The following is a 14,645-nucleotide window of genomic DNA, read 5'->3' as shown; positions in this document are numbered from 1 at the left end:
AATGAGTTGGTTTGATTGGAAAGATTGCATTTAAAGAGCTCAAAGTGTTAGTCTGCATATTTCAAGTGTAGTCAGACTTGTTATCAAAAACGTTTTAGGCAGAAGGTATTTTTAGTGTTTTTTTTTTTTTTTTTTTTTTTTTTTTCTCTTTCACTAAAAAGTAAACTGAATTTTACTTTTGCTCCTTATTTTTGTTATTAGTTTCAGTGTACCTTGAGAAGCATATTCAAGAATGGATAGTGCTAGACCACCCTGGTATCCATTATAAACAATTCTCTTGTCAACAAAGGGGAATAAATTTATGTGAGACTTTCTGAAGCCCTACTACTACTCTAGCTTGCAATACTCTGGATGAGAATCTTTTAGCATCTCAGTTCTTCATGGTATGTGGTCAATGGAAAAGCAGTTTGTAATAAGCTGAATAAAACCACACCATGGCTGCTGTAAAACTTCGTAGAGCCATGTGGAAAAGAGCACAGAAAGGTGTTAAGAAACATGCCATAGAATTTGTTTCATTTTTGTTGTATATAAAAATAAAACATTAGACTTGCTGGAAGTATGGATGTGGACAAATTAGTGCTGGGTAAGCTAAGGAGTGAACTAAGCATGTGTTCTTGTACAGTAGAGTGCCCACTTATCTACCCCACACTATTTGAAGAGGGATGCTTTGCTTTTATGTAGAATTGTCACAGAATAAGAAGATGTATTCAGACAGATAATTCCACTGGAATAACTGACATACTACAAGTTCAAATCCTGGACTTTTTTCAATAACATTTTGGAAATCCATAGATTTTATGTGGGGGCATTGGGAAAGAGAGAATTAATCTCTCTTGAAAAAAGCAAAACTAAACAAACAAACAAAAATAAATCTATTTTAGCTTTATCAGCATATAGAGAAACTACTTTGGGCACAGTAAGACTATTTACAGCATCAAGAACATTCCAATTGCTGTGATACACAAACTAAAATGAACCAAAAAGAGAGATGCTGTTTTAAGGAAAACAGGATGCAGTTTCATCAATATTTCTGAGAACACTGAAACATGCAAAGCTGCGGATAAGAAACTCTTAGCTGCCCAGTTGGCAATTTATTGATTATATGAGCTGTTCACTAATGAGATAACTAGAAGAAGCCAAAGTCAAAAAGCTTGCAAAACCAAATATGCTGACACTGTTTAACAATGAGCCTGTTTGCACAGAAACACCTGAACTTTGCTGGTGGAAGGAAAATGGCTTTGCTTTCTCTTGATTTATTTTTTATTTTTTAGCCCATTGTAATATATTATGTAGCTCTATAACAAGGATATTATTTAGGCAGAGTCTTTCATCAGAGCCAATTATACTGTCTCAACAGAGCTCTGAGGAGTAGCTGCATTTCAGAGAATTTGTATGCTACATCTGCAGGTAGTTGTCTCTGTTTTTGCTAGTTAGGAAGAGTGTGGGACTCTGTTTGTACAATTTATAAGGAGTTAATTTCCATACCAATACCTTGTGAGAACTGTGGCCTCTCATACATTTGGTTCTGCTCTATCTTGTCTTTGATTATCTTGGAGACTCTGTGTCCCCTTCACTGATGTTTTTTCCTATATTACCATGCCTTTACTTAGTCTCACATGGACTATGACACCTTGAACAGAAAGCTTTGGGAAGCCAGTGATCTTAGACTGCTCTTTAAATCTACCTGTTTTCTTAAATAACTCTTCTCCTCTTTCAGCATAGATTTCTCATTGAATGTTGGGAAAATGATACTTTGGGCTTGCATGTAGATAGGTCTTTTTGAGGGTCTACCTTGGAGCTCCTTTCTCTTCATTGTCCAAACTGGGATCAGGCTGGAGCATACTGGAGGGTTCTTCTGGCAAATATAGATAGGATTTCTACTGATGAGGAGCAGGGAGCAAGCAGTTGGGGCTCACGTGTGCTGTATGTAGCCAGAGCATGTACCAGAGCATCTACCCAGAAGCTAGGAAATGCCACTGGGTGCTGCAGTTTAAGCATGGCCCTCCCCCCATCACCTGAAGCTGCAGGTCACAGATGCTCGATGAAGGATGTTAGGTAACTTCACCCTGACACAACATAACTCCATGGCAGAATTCAGCTTATCTGTTCAAAAACCTGAGCCTGTAGCTATGGCATGAATTCCCTGTAAGCATGGATCACCAAAAGATCCATCATCTCTCAGCTGGGATGCAGCTGGACAGCAATAATAGAGCTGTGCAGACTCTCTGCAGTCAAATGACACAGAGTGCATGCTATACTGATTAATTCATGTTTGCTCTAAGTGGACCATATATTTCTGTGACCTTTCCTCCCTGAAATACATAGATAGCAACATGTTTATATTTATGCATTAGAAGTACTTTGAGAATCCTATTAAATGAATTGCTCATGTAGCTTGTCTTTTGTTAGAAGAGAACACAAGTTAATCAGGTCACTTAATGCAGTGTGGTAAAGAGCATGATAGAAAATCTAAGGAGATTTTCCCTGTGACTAACATAGACTAGGGTAATGGGCACAGTATTTGTGTCTGAGGATTTTAGGTAGAAAAGATTAAAATGCTTGAAGAACTCTGTTTTCATTTTCTGTGGAAGGAATACAGCATTTCCTCTTCCTTCACACACATCACTCATCGCTGTGTTGCCTTCTATGATAAATGCTACAACGGGGGGATAAATATTCTAAGAGGTTAGTTTTAAAGAGGAATTTTTTGGGTGGAGTGGGGAGGATTTTTCATAGCGATTTATGTGAGATCTGATTTGTGCAACTAAAAGCTAGAAAACCTTTTGTTGTTGATTTCAGTGTGCTTATGAGCTGGGATTAATGTTCTTGGGTAACTTTTTTGTGCTTACTGATGTCGACAAACATGCACAAGTTCTAAATTTATATAGCATGTACTGGAACCAAGCTTGCCTTTCATTCAAATGCTGTTATGAACAGGTGGCATTTCTTATACCTAATGACTCTTAAAATGACACACACTGATGGGTGAGTCTAGAGAAATAACAAAATAAATAAAGAAGATACCTAGCTGTAGTCTATCTGTAGCAACACTAAACATCAATTCTGTTCTCTGAGACCAAGCAGAGTTAACTTCTGTGAATGAGATACAAGGATTTTATTATTATTATTATTATTATTTATTTATGGCTATATATGTGTGGATGCAGACATACATACATTTGTATATGTGACATTGTGACCAGGTATTTTTTACTATTTCTTTTGCTGAGGGAGTTTACAGATTCTGCATTCAGAAGATTAAAAGGAACTGTTTACAGGAAGATACACAAACACAGTCTGTAACAGATATGCCACAAAGCTGTGGTGATAATGCTGTTTTAAAATGTGTACTAGTGGGGACACAGAGGTAATTTCCATAACTACTGCAGCATCTTATGCCTCTAAGAGGAACTGGTAGCACAAAGTTACCATTGTGGAATACAAAGTGGAAGGTGCTTATTAAGTCTTTCAGTAACAAGAAGAAAATATTTGATATAAGATATGAAAAGGAAGCCTCCAGAAAGGTGCTTTTAAGATACAGCATTTCCTTCTCATTTTAATAATTTGGGTGATGAAAAAAATCAATAACAAGCTGAGAACTCAACTTATAAACCTTGCTTTATCTAGTTGTTTTTTTTTTTTTTTTTTGGTCATCATGCAGAGGAAATTTATTGGAACTATGCTAGGAGCAATATTCACAATGGCTGTTTCACTTTAATAAGATTAAGACAGAAATATTTCTGTGCTATGTTCTTTGTCCTGAGAATATAAAAAGTAATTTGCCTAGGTTTAATCTGGAAGACTAGCTCTTGTATCGAAATGTTTACTGTGTAGGCAGCCACCCTTATTATTCTTGCTATACAAGAAAGAGGGGCTGTGAAAGTGTTCTAGCATCACAACCAGTCACACAAGAATCTACCAAATGGAGAAAACAAAATGTATCTCCTTGGTCACATCCCAAGTGACTGTCTTCACATGCCCATCTAGTTCCCTTTAAAGCAGCTGCCAGTATGGCAAGGTGTTTCCTTCCTACTTTGACAGTCCAGCACTGGATCCTCTTGGTCTGTTACATACACTCCAGACACAGTTCTGGGTTCCGGTAGGTGTCACAGTGTGTTTGCCCTGTATGTGTCAACTAAAGGAAATCCTGCTGCCAATTCTTGGGTGACATACAAGTTGGTTTAAAGATGTTGTAGATAACTTCACATGGGCCTGAGTGCACTAGTAGAAATTAAAATTTCAAAAATAATTTGAAGGACTTAAACAGGAAGCAAATATAAAAAATGAGATGTATTTTCATTAAATTTTAAGTGGCTAAATTGTTGTAAGCTGCATCCAACTATTAACTGCAAGATTTTGTCTTGCAGAAGCATGAAGGAATAAAATAATGGCTGTAATATTATTTATTCATAATACAAGAAGCTGTGAAATCCATTGCAGTTCAGCTATATTTGTATTAGGATGCAATACATCCCAACAGAAGTGAGATTTTAGTGTGATCTGATCTGTGCTGAGAGCCTGCTGTCTTCACAGCATGAATTTCAGAGGGGTTTCTTCATCTTAGCACCAGCCTGGCTTGGTGGACTGAATGCCCGTTGGTGTTTGGGGTATGTGAGATGAGCTTCATCCAAAAGACATCCAGATTGTGTGCTCCAAGACTCTGTGATTTAAGTTGGAGTGCAGGAAGTAATCTTTCAATTAAAGGTTTTGAATTAAAGCAATAATGTAAATGCATCATTTACATCCCCATTGTCCCTAATCAATACAGTAGCTCTATTCAGCCCAATATTCAAAACAAAATTTTTGATGTGATCAAAACCTGTGTACGCACGTCTCAGCCAGGTTCAACTGCTCCAATTGAGGCAAAAGCAGAGAAACTTACCTACACCACTGCACCAGCACTTAGGGAATGTGGCTCTGCTGAAGTCAGTATCACTTTGTCTTTACAGCTGTTGGTATCCAGAGAAGTGTAAGTGTACCTATATGAAGTCTATACAGAGGTAAAAGGGCTTTGCAGGTATAAGAAGCAGAAGTTTTTGATTTAACCCCATAAAAAGATAAGAGTTATGCATGTGTTATTTATGTACCTTTATGAATTAGTGGCTAAAAGCAGAGCTGGAGAGGGGTCTCTGAGAGACTGCATTACGGGAATCAGCCGCAGAAGCGAACTTATACCTGGCACCACACAAAATGAAAACTCTGTGAGATGAGCTCTCTAGGGAGCAAATAATCACCTCATTGACAGTACTGAGCTGCATTAATATGCACCAAAAGTGATGCTAGCAGTTTCTGGAGAGCAAATTATGGTATTTCTATCTCTCACATCCTGCAGGTGTCTCTTCACTGGCAAATAAAATGGACCTTATTAAGCTGAGACATACCTCTTTGAACTAGACTTACTGTAGCATCCAGTCTGGACATATTTCAATTTCCTCATGGGGAATATAGAAAAATAGTGACTTATTTATTTATTTTGTGTGTGTGTGTGTGTGTGTGTGCTATTTTTCTATATTGAGTGAAATGAAAATGAGGTACTCTGCACAAATCTGAAAATCGATATTTCTTCCACTCTTTCTGCATCCTAAGGGGACGGACTATAGGAAGAGGCTGCTTGGCTTTAACCAGTCAGTAGGTGTTAAATGAGATGGCTTATCGTAAAGCCTTTATCATATATATACACACACTATATATACACATATATGTACACTCTATATACAATATATATATGAAATTTCTCATTGTTTGCAGTTTTGTTTTGGAATGTTTTTAATCATCTTTGCTTTTTTCTTTTCTTTCTTTCTTTTTTTTTTCTTTTTTTTTTTTTTTTCTTAGTTTTTGTAGAAAGAATCATTTTTCATCACAGGGACCCAGTGAATTTTCCTGTGCTCAACTGTCTTTCCCGTGTTCAACTTAATAAAGTGGCTGCTAATATTTTTAGGGCAGATAAGGAAACTTCAAGGCAAAGTAGGAGTATCAAGCAGTGTAATGGTGTACATGATTGGCTGTTCACAATGACTGACGTCAAGATCTGAAGGAAAGTTGGAAAGATGAGCAGCAGAGTCAGGCTCTGGACTTCAGAAAATGAGATTTCTGTTTGTTTAGGCAATTTCTTTGACCAAATTTCAGTTTCTGAAGCAGAACTCCCTCTGGAAGCTTCCATGAGGAGAAAAAGTGCATAAGCAAGATGGTTGATCTTTAAAAAAAACTTACAGAGAGTTCAGAAACAAACTTTCTTCCATTTGTACATAAAAATGAAAATTTTTGGCAGAACGGTTGCTTGGCTAGGCAGGGAGCCCCTGGATGAACTGAAACACAAGAACACACAAGAAGTAGAAACCAGGCAACAAAGAAGCAACACAAACAGAACTTCTTGAGCATTTGGAGGAAAATCAGAAAGACCCAGGCAATGAAGAAGCAACACAAACAGAACTTCTTGAGCATTTGGAGGAAAATCAGAAAGACCAAGGCCCAGCTGTAGATAAAAGTAGCGAGGAACATAAGGGGTAATGAGAGAATATGCTAGAATCAGTGGGATGTTAAAAGAAAATGTGGGTCCACTGATGAGTGTAGGAGAAACAGATGGTACAGAAAAGGCTGAATCATTCCATGCTGGCTTTGCCCCTGTCTTCACAAGCAAAATTTTCTGCATGTACCAGCACAGCTCAGGGAGGAGAGGACTACAAGGAGTAGGGGAACAACAGGTTAGGGACTGCTTTGAGAAACTGAATGATTTCAAAACCTTGGACAGGATTAGATTCACCTGAGGGTACTGAAGGGGTTGACAGGGTGACACAATTAGATAAGGTTGCAGGATTTAGCTCTGGTAAAGATTTTCTGGCTGTAGTGGTGTTGTTGGGGCTGCTTGAATTGACATTTTCAGCAAGGAACAAGGCTGAGGTGTAGTCCATACCAGAACAAATAACCAGAGAAATATTAGACAGGTTGTGTAACTTAGGCAAGGGATTTTCTAGAGATAAATAAATAAATACATCTTTTAGTCTGAGAAACCATGTGTACTGACAGGAGAAAAAAAAGACTTTTTTTTTTTTTTGGGGGGGGGAAGGGGGTTGTGTGTGTGTGTGCACATGTATACTTAGCCTGTTAAATTTAAAGGATGTGCTTTGTGATGAATATTCTCATCAGGCCTGCAACTGGATGCTGTCTTATCATTAACTGTCTCTGTATGAACAATGATAAAAGTTTCTGTCTTGGACTTTTTGCAGACCAATGAAAATACTTGCTGCCCTAAGTGACTAGTAAAATATCATTCTTTCTTTATCTGAGAAGTAGGATTGTGCGTTAAAACAGGAGATAGAAGTGGGATTGTTCTTTATAACAGGAGATAGAAACATTTTTATTCCACAAGTCACCACTGAATCCTGATCGATTAACCTGTCCAGTTAAGACTTACTCCTAAAGTATTTTTGATTCCTGTCTCCATATTGGTGTCTTTGAGTTATGTTTGAAAATCTAGACTAATGCACCCATCAACTTCAATAGTGCAAGGTACATATCATGTTTGTTTGCTGGATTATCTGATCCTGTCTGACATACATCTTGTCAGGAGTGCTGAAATACCTCCATCAGTGTGTTCATGAATTCTAAGTGGATGGACTGCAATCAGCTGTTTGGTTTGACCATGTACCTATCACTCTTTCATAGCTGTTGATATAAGTTAACACTAATGGATTTTGATTGCATAATCACCTGGAAATTTCTTATATTTGTGCTAGAACAAGAGTATTTATACATGAAGAAAAATACCTGCTATTCATTGAATCACTCAGGAAACAGGAAATAAAACAATGTAAGTAGTTGACCAGTCATGCACTGTAGATGGGGTGAGATTGGATTTCCTCAATTGGAGAAGAAACTGTGTAATTAAAATGGTTAGACACACAACGGTGTTTACCAAAATTGCCACGTTTGCTGGTTTTGTCCGTTAGGCTCTATATTCCGGATTTTCATTGGTGGAGGAAAATTAATACATTGTCCTATAAACAGTAGTTTTAATGGTAAAACATGGTGTTATTACATTCTGTCTCAGTAATGAAGAATATATAAATTTGCCTTTAGGAGTACAGAGCACATTTTATGTCAGATAATTTTACTGCAGATGAAACATGAATCTCAAACTCCTTGAATAAGTTTCTGAATTGAACCTTTTGTTTTTTATTTTTTTAAAATTTTCTAAAGATTTTTTTTTTTTTTTTCTGAAATTGAGTCTCTGCTGATCTTGAACATGGAAGTTCTTCTAGTATTTTCCCTGTTTTGAATTGATGGGGGAGAGAGGAACAGGTGTATTAGAGAACAGGCAGTAGAAGCAGAACAACAAAGCAGAGAAAGGCCTCTGAAGCAAAGTGTCAGTGACTAAAAATTCAAAGCATAATTAGGATGACAGGTGCCATTTTCTTCTTTGTCCTTCTCTCCCTCTCTCTCCCCCTCTTTTCCTTCATCTTTCAGTTTACCTCATATTCTCTTCTGTTCTTGCTGCCTCTTCATTGCTTCCTGCTGTGTACCTTTACTTGCTGCATGGAGTGCGCTGTAAAAGAACAGTCTGCATTCTAGTTTATGATATCTACTTTAAGAAGATATTTTTTCTTTGTTTTAAGTTAAAAGAAAATCCTCTTGTTGTGGGGAAAAAAAAGAATCATTCTCAAAATGAGACGTGGGAGAGATGTCTGAGTTTAAAGCCTTGGGAAATCTGTAGTCTAACCTCTTAGGTATTGATGCTGTCTGCAGAACTCAGGTTCCAGCAGTGGAGGATTCCTGGAGGAATAGTCCTTTGCCAAGCTGCCAGTCTTGGCACTCATTTCTCACCTAACCCCTCACAGGGCTCAGTGATTAGATGGATGTCCCTGATTGAAATTCCATGGAATTGTGTCCAGCAACCATGCTTAAGGAAAGCCTAACACGTGACAGTCATAATAGACTCAAGAAAAGGTACATCTGTTTCAAAAACACAGTTGGAGGAGTTTACCTCTGGTTGGCAACCTAATAACTAGCATTTCCCTTCTAAAAGTTGGGATGTAAATGCATATTGCCTCTCTTCTAAGATGACATGACAGTCAGGGAATCCCCACACAGCTTCCATCACTGTGTTGGTACTTCTGAGTAGGCAACTGCACAGTAAACCCATGCTAAGGAACTGACCCAGCTAACAAGGATCCCCAAATACGTGTATTTAAAGATATTTCCCTGATCGAACATAGCTGTACAGACCCATGGTCCAGCAAAGAAAACAAAGGAACATGGGAAAGGGAACCCAGTGGCAGGGGAGGGGAACTTGAAGATTAATTGTAACATCCAGCTATAACTCCAGCCCTTCTGTGTCTGGTTTTTCTGTTCTTCTGCTAGAATTTTAGCTGTTTTATGAAGCTATGTCTGTCAGAATCACTCTGAGTTTAATAACAATATCAACTAAATATTTCTAATTAGTCTGGACCTAGAAAAAGACATTGTAATGTTCTTAGAACCCATCCAAATAAACAATCCTAACCAGATTAATTGTGCAGCATCTTGATGATTTCTTGGCATCCTATGCAGATATTTTGTGCAGCATACAGGACCTTTCAACTATTTTATGAAATATGTGTAGGTCGTCCAGCATGCTGTTTGTGAGGCTAGTCACTATTTCATTTTGTGAATTGCTCAGCATCTTGATAGTACTAAAGCTTTTATTTAAATTTTCTTTTCGAAATTCTGACAAGTGCAATTAATGACTTGCTGCCTGTTGGTGGAGAATCTACATTATGGTTCTAGAAGTTTTATTTATTTATTTTTTCCTTGCCTTCCTAAAGGACCAGGACCAGTGTCATAGCTTCTTAGTGATACAAAGTAATCGTTACTGAGATTTACCCATCATAAATAGACCATTAGGTAAGTAATCCGTACTAGTGTCAGGGAATAAGCATATTTAGCTTTCATATAGCTGACTGAGAAAAATGACCATAGAAATATGATCACTTAACATTTATTTTTGGGCATTTATGATACATTTTATCTTCAAGTATCAAGGAGAGCATCAGCATGTCAGGTATATTTTTGTACCATTCTTGATTGCTCATTTATTTATAGTAATCTTGCTTCTTTGGACAAAATATGAAATTAAATCAAAGCATCTCATTTGCCTTGGATGGAAATTAAACAGAAGGATCCAGCTGATCACATATGCATCTACACAGCTGTGGTTTTATACTGACATGCATCCATTTATGTACTAAGTTTTCACAGCCCAACATATGAGAGATTTTAATGTGTGCCTAACAACAGGTAGAGAGCTCAGTGAAGGTGAAAAAGGGAACACAATATTGAGAAGAGATGTTGAAGAATCAAATGAATAACTAAAATGAAGAAGGACTGAATTAATGTGTGGAGAAAAAAAGATGGGCAAAAAGTGAGAAAGAAGAAACAAAGGAAGCAACTGACAGTGAAAGGAAAATAAGTTCAGGAAAACAACTACTGCTTCTCAGTTCCAAACTGATCAGAAAAAAGTAATGTATGGTAATAGTAGAAAATGGATGGAAGTGAAAAGAGCATGAAAAAAGAACAAAGATTTTTTTTTCTCAGCTGGCTTTTGTTCCCTAGAATATGTTGTTTTCTTCTCTATTGGCTTGAATGATTTGACCCTTTTTTTTTTTTTTTTTATTGTTTCTACTTCTTTGTGTAATGACTCCCAGGTGGGCAGACCCTGTTGAAACGGAGGTGAAGAGCAACCGAGAGACAACTGCCACAGTTCCTGCATGTACTACAGCCACAGACTGCCGGGTGCGGAGAGGTTAAACACCTCTGAAATTACCAGTCAGTTGGCATTGGCATATAGTTGTATGTCAGAGCTCTTAGCCATGTCAGCATCCAGGACAAATGGCCTCCAGCTGACCTGAGCAATAGGATCACTCTCCTCTTTCTTCTCATTCAGTTGGGACCATACATAGCAACTATGGTATGTATGGTCCCATGTCAAAGGGCTGTCATCTTCAGTATCATTCTGCTGAGATGATGCCAGTTCTGGGGATTGTGAGGATGCAGCATGAAGAAGAGAAGCTGGGGCTGTTTTGAAGAATATCACACAGATGGAGTGCTGCGGAGAGCTTGCATACAGGCTGGTATAAAGAGTTAAATATGCGTAGGACTGCCAGGCCAATGAGATTAAAACAGTACACTTCCCATGAAAGAGGAGTCATGTAAGAAATATTTAATTTAAGTGCCACTGAACTAAGCAAATAGCTCTTCTACGTATCACTTCCCACGTGCTTCCAGATCTTCCATTCATTTGCGGTTTCTGTACTCTTCTGACCTATTGTAATAATGGCTGCTTCACCTACCCAAGTGGCTGACTTGCACAATGGAGAAACAAGCCAAGGAGCAGAAGTCTCAAGCTAGCTGTTCAATACAGGACTCAACATATTCAGCGTGTTTCAGCTGCAGCAGCAGATTTACCACGGTGTTTCTAATTGTCTCATTATGGTGTAGATGTGCAATGTGTCAAAAGATGAAAATATTAATAGAGAATAATGTATCATGCTCTATAAGTAGTTTCTTGTTGCAGAGGACAAAGTTATGAGCTGATAAAGTGAAGGTTAGGATTAAATCAGCCATTGCTAAGGAGATAACTTGAGAGAAGTACAACTTCTTCCTTAATTCTCTTTTGCTGATCCTACTCTAACTTGTAATGAAAGGATTAGACGACAAGTGTCACCAGTATTATTTCTGATGCTAAAAGATTGCTAATAGTATAATAGAAGTCTGGGCGGTGAACATCACAAGAAGAAGGTTATCTATAGCATAGGATGGAGGGGGAACCTGCTTTTTTATACCCTGCCAATCTAATTACAAATGCTTCTTGCTCCTTATATGCATCAGCTCTTTGATTCAGCTGCTAGTTTATTAGGTAGTGTGCTACACAAATCTGTCTTTGTCCTTCCTGACCTAAAAATGTCTGAGAGTGGATGATCTAAAGTCATGTAAAATCAGTGTGTTTTCTCCCAAAGGATTGTTGCTAGGCTTTGGGCCAAGCTAAAAAAATAAATAAATGAATTAGGGATTTGGTTTTTATACATGAGCTGGCAAAATACACTTTTGAAATAAAAGCCAGAAATTTATTTTCTTCTTCAGGCTCTACCATGAGAAAGAATATAATTTTTGCTGCCTTAGTTTACCCAGTTTTGTTTCACTAGTGCTTCACAGAGGAGTTGCAAGGCCAATGCAGTTCAGTGTTTGGGAAAATCATTGGAGATCCCTGATGAAAGACGCTGTACAACTTACTATCATTGTATTTTTCCTCACAGATTTATGAAAATCATTTTAAAATTTTCCTTTCTTTTGTTTGGTAGAAATAAGAAATCATTCACAACTGGCAACAGCTTTACATGATACATACATGCTAGCTTGCCATAAAATGGTTTTTGTTTTTGCATTCCCCCCCCGCCCCAGATCATATTCATTTAATATGATCCATTCTAAACTTTGCATTTGGGCTTCCTGCATGATTAATTTAATAATATTAAAAAGGTGATGAAATGTAAACTTTATAAATTTGAGGGATAATTATGTTTCTTATGTTAATCAGTGAAGCGAACAATGAATAAAACCACAGTGGCCTGATCAAAACTGTTACATAATTTAAAATGAGGCCTTTGCTATCAGGTTGGAAGAATTATATGGAAAATAGTTGTTATCTTGATTTATAAGCTTTCTGATGCATCTTATCTCTTGCAAGGCTTTTCTCTTGAAGAATGTTAAGTACACATTTGTAGTTAATTTGCTGATACTGTGCGCACGGGTTATTACTTTTTCTTAACTTAAAGTTGTGCAGTTCATTCTTTTCAATCCTAAAAGGATAAATGCTGGGATTTTCCAAAGGAGCTTAGAGAATTTAGGGCTAAATTTTAAAAGGTTCCTGAAGATTCAGATAGATGCCAAAGGGGATTTTCAGAAGCATGCAGCTTCACATTAGAAGAAATACAGGTGGATATTGAAATTCTTGAAAATCATACTGGGTTTGTATCAGTAGCCTCTAAGTTCCTACAGGTATTAAAACTGTCTTCTTTGGATATGTCTATTTTAGTAAGTAGTGCAACACAGTAGGAACAGATTTGCAGAGTGAAATGATGCTGAGGAGCTGACATTCACATTATAGAGTTTCTGGCTGTTTTTCTTCAGATGGGCTGCGGTCCTGCCCGATAGACTAAATTCAAATTAGCAGCTAAAGCGCATTAAATGCGTCGCAAGATCCCCGAAGTACTGCTTGGAAGTCCTCTAGTCCAGTTTCCAGCTCAATGGAGGACTACTGTCAGCAGGTTCAATGATAGCTTTTTTAGACAAGTCTGCAAAGCTGTTAGAAATGGAGGCTCCACAACTTCTCTAGGGAAAGAATGCTGCACTACCCAGTGAAATGTGCTTTACTAGTTCATTTTGAGCCATCCAAGCTGCAGCTTTTGGCTGTTGCATCTTGTGTTGCTGTAGTCCACTACAAAGAAAAATTAGGCTCTGTGTCTTGTTTCTTGCCTGAGCTGTACACATTGGTATGGAAGCGCATGCAGCAGGAATGTGCCATTTCAGCCATTTCAGCTTTCTCCATATGCACCACTTTCCAACTTGTCTTTGGATGTAGACTCCCAAGTTTAAAGCTGTCAACAAAAGCCTCTACCTTATACTACTGTGAGATAGATGTTATCCCTGCTACGGATTATTTGACTTCTTGCAAGTTCCTCTCAGTTTGGCCCACAGAATCTTGTCTGAGTGCTCATTGCCTCAAAGAAATATATCAGAGAAGGAAAAGTGCCTCCCCCTAGTAGAAACTTTGATGCTTTTTTCCTCCATCAAGCTTTACTTTTGTTTTTGTCCTTAATTAGGCTCTTAATTACTTTCTCTGAAACCACAGCAAGTCTCATTGCTTTGTAATTCCCCTGATCTCCTGTGACTTCTTATTTTAAATATAGATGGTGTTTTATGTGAACAGATTGTTATCCTCAAAAATAATTGCTGTTGTAAAGCCTGTATTTTGCATCCTTGTCTATATCAACACTGCTTCAAACTTTATTTCATTCAAAGTTTTCAAGTGAATCCAGGTTCTGTACCCTGGAGAGCCTCAAACATATTGACTGCTTTCCTGTTCTTGTGCTGTAGTCTTCATAGTCCTTCTGTACTTACTGGAAAATAAATGAAGAAGATACCTTCCTTTGTTCATTAGCACTACTTCATCTGCGGTTAGCACTGGTATGAAGTAAACAATGGGCTAGGAAAGCAATTCCACAAAATAAATGAGAAGTGGAAAAAATCTGCAGTGTTGTCATCTGGTAGGTGGGTCAAAAACATCAGCCAGTGAGGGTCAGGCAGAGCCTAAGACATGTCTCTTCACAAGGTGGCAGAATCAGACTTTCAGATACTGTGTCATTCCCTATAAATCAGTTTTAGATAGGTCTGGGCTAAGTATTGATAATAGAATGACTTCCCAGAGGAATATGGACCTTCTGTCTCTCCTTTCATTAAGCTATGGCATACCCGTTGGTCTGTGTTGGACAGAAGCCTACGAACTACAGTGACTACTGATCAGAACATGGAGGAACAGCCTGTCTCCACTGCTTCCTCCTTTATGCACCCTCAAGAGCCCAAGGCAGTGCTGCAATGTGTCCTTGCAAGCAAGT

General features: G+C 37.9%; 1 long non-coding RNA gene across 1 annotated transcript in view; it reads left to right on the top strand.

Moving 5' to 3' along the window:
* Positions 1 to 14,188, top strand: part of LOC110352675 (uncharacterized) — a 29,378-nt gene extending 15,190 nt beyond the window's left edge. Inside the window, exons 2-4 of the long non-coding RNA XR_005265147.2 lie at positions 7,734 to 7,807; positions 9,801 to 9,879; positions 10,680 to 14,188. This is a non-coding gene — a long non-coding RNA (uncharacterized lncRNA). The remainder of the gene's footprint in view (positions 1 to 7,733; positions 7,808 to 9,800; positions 9,880 to 10,679) is intronic.
* Positions 14,189 to 14,645: the final 457 nt, after the last annotated feature.

The sequence above is a fragment of the Anas platyrhynchos genome, chromosome 4, assembly GCF_047663525.1.
Source record: "Anas platyrhynchos isolate ZD024472 breed Pekin duck chromosome 4, IASCAAS_PekinDuck_T2T, whole genome shotgun sequence".
In the NCBI taxonomy this organism is placed as follows: Eukaryota; Metazoa; Chordata; class Aves; order Anseriformes; family Anatidae; genus Anas; species Anas platyrhynchos.
Note: the sequence above shows the minus strand (reverse complement) of the source record. Positions and strands in the feature narration are given on the sequence as shown.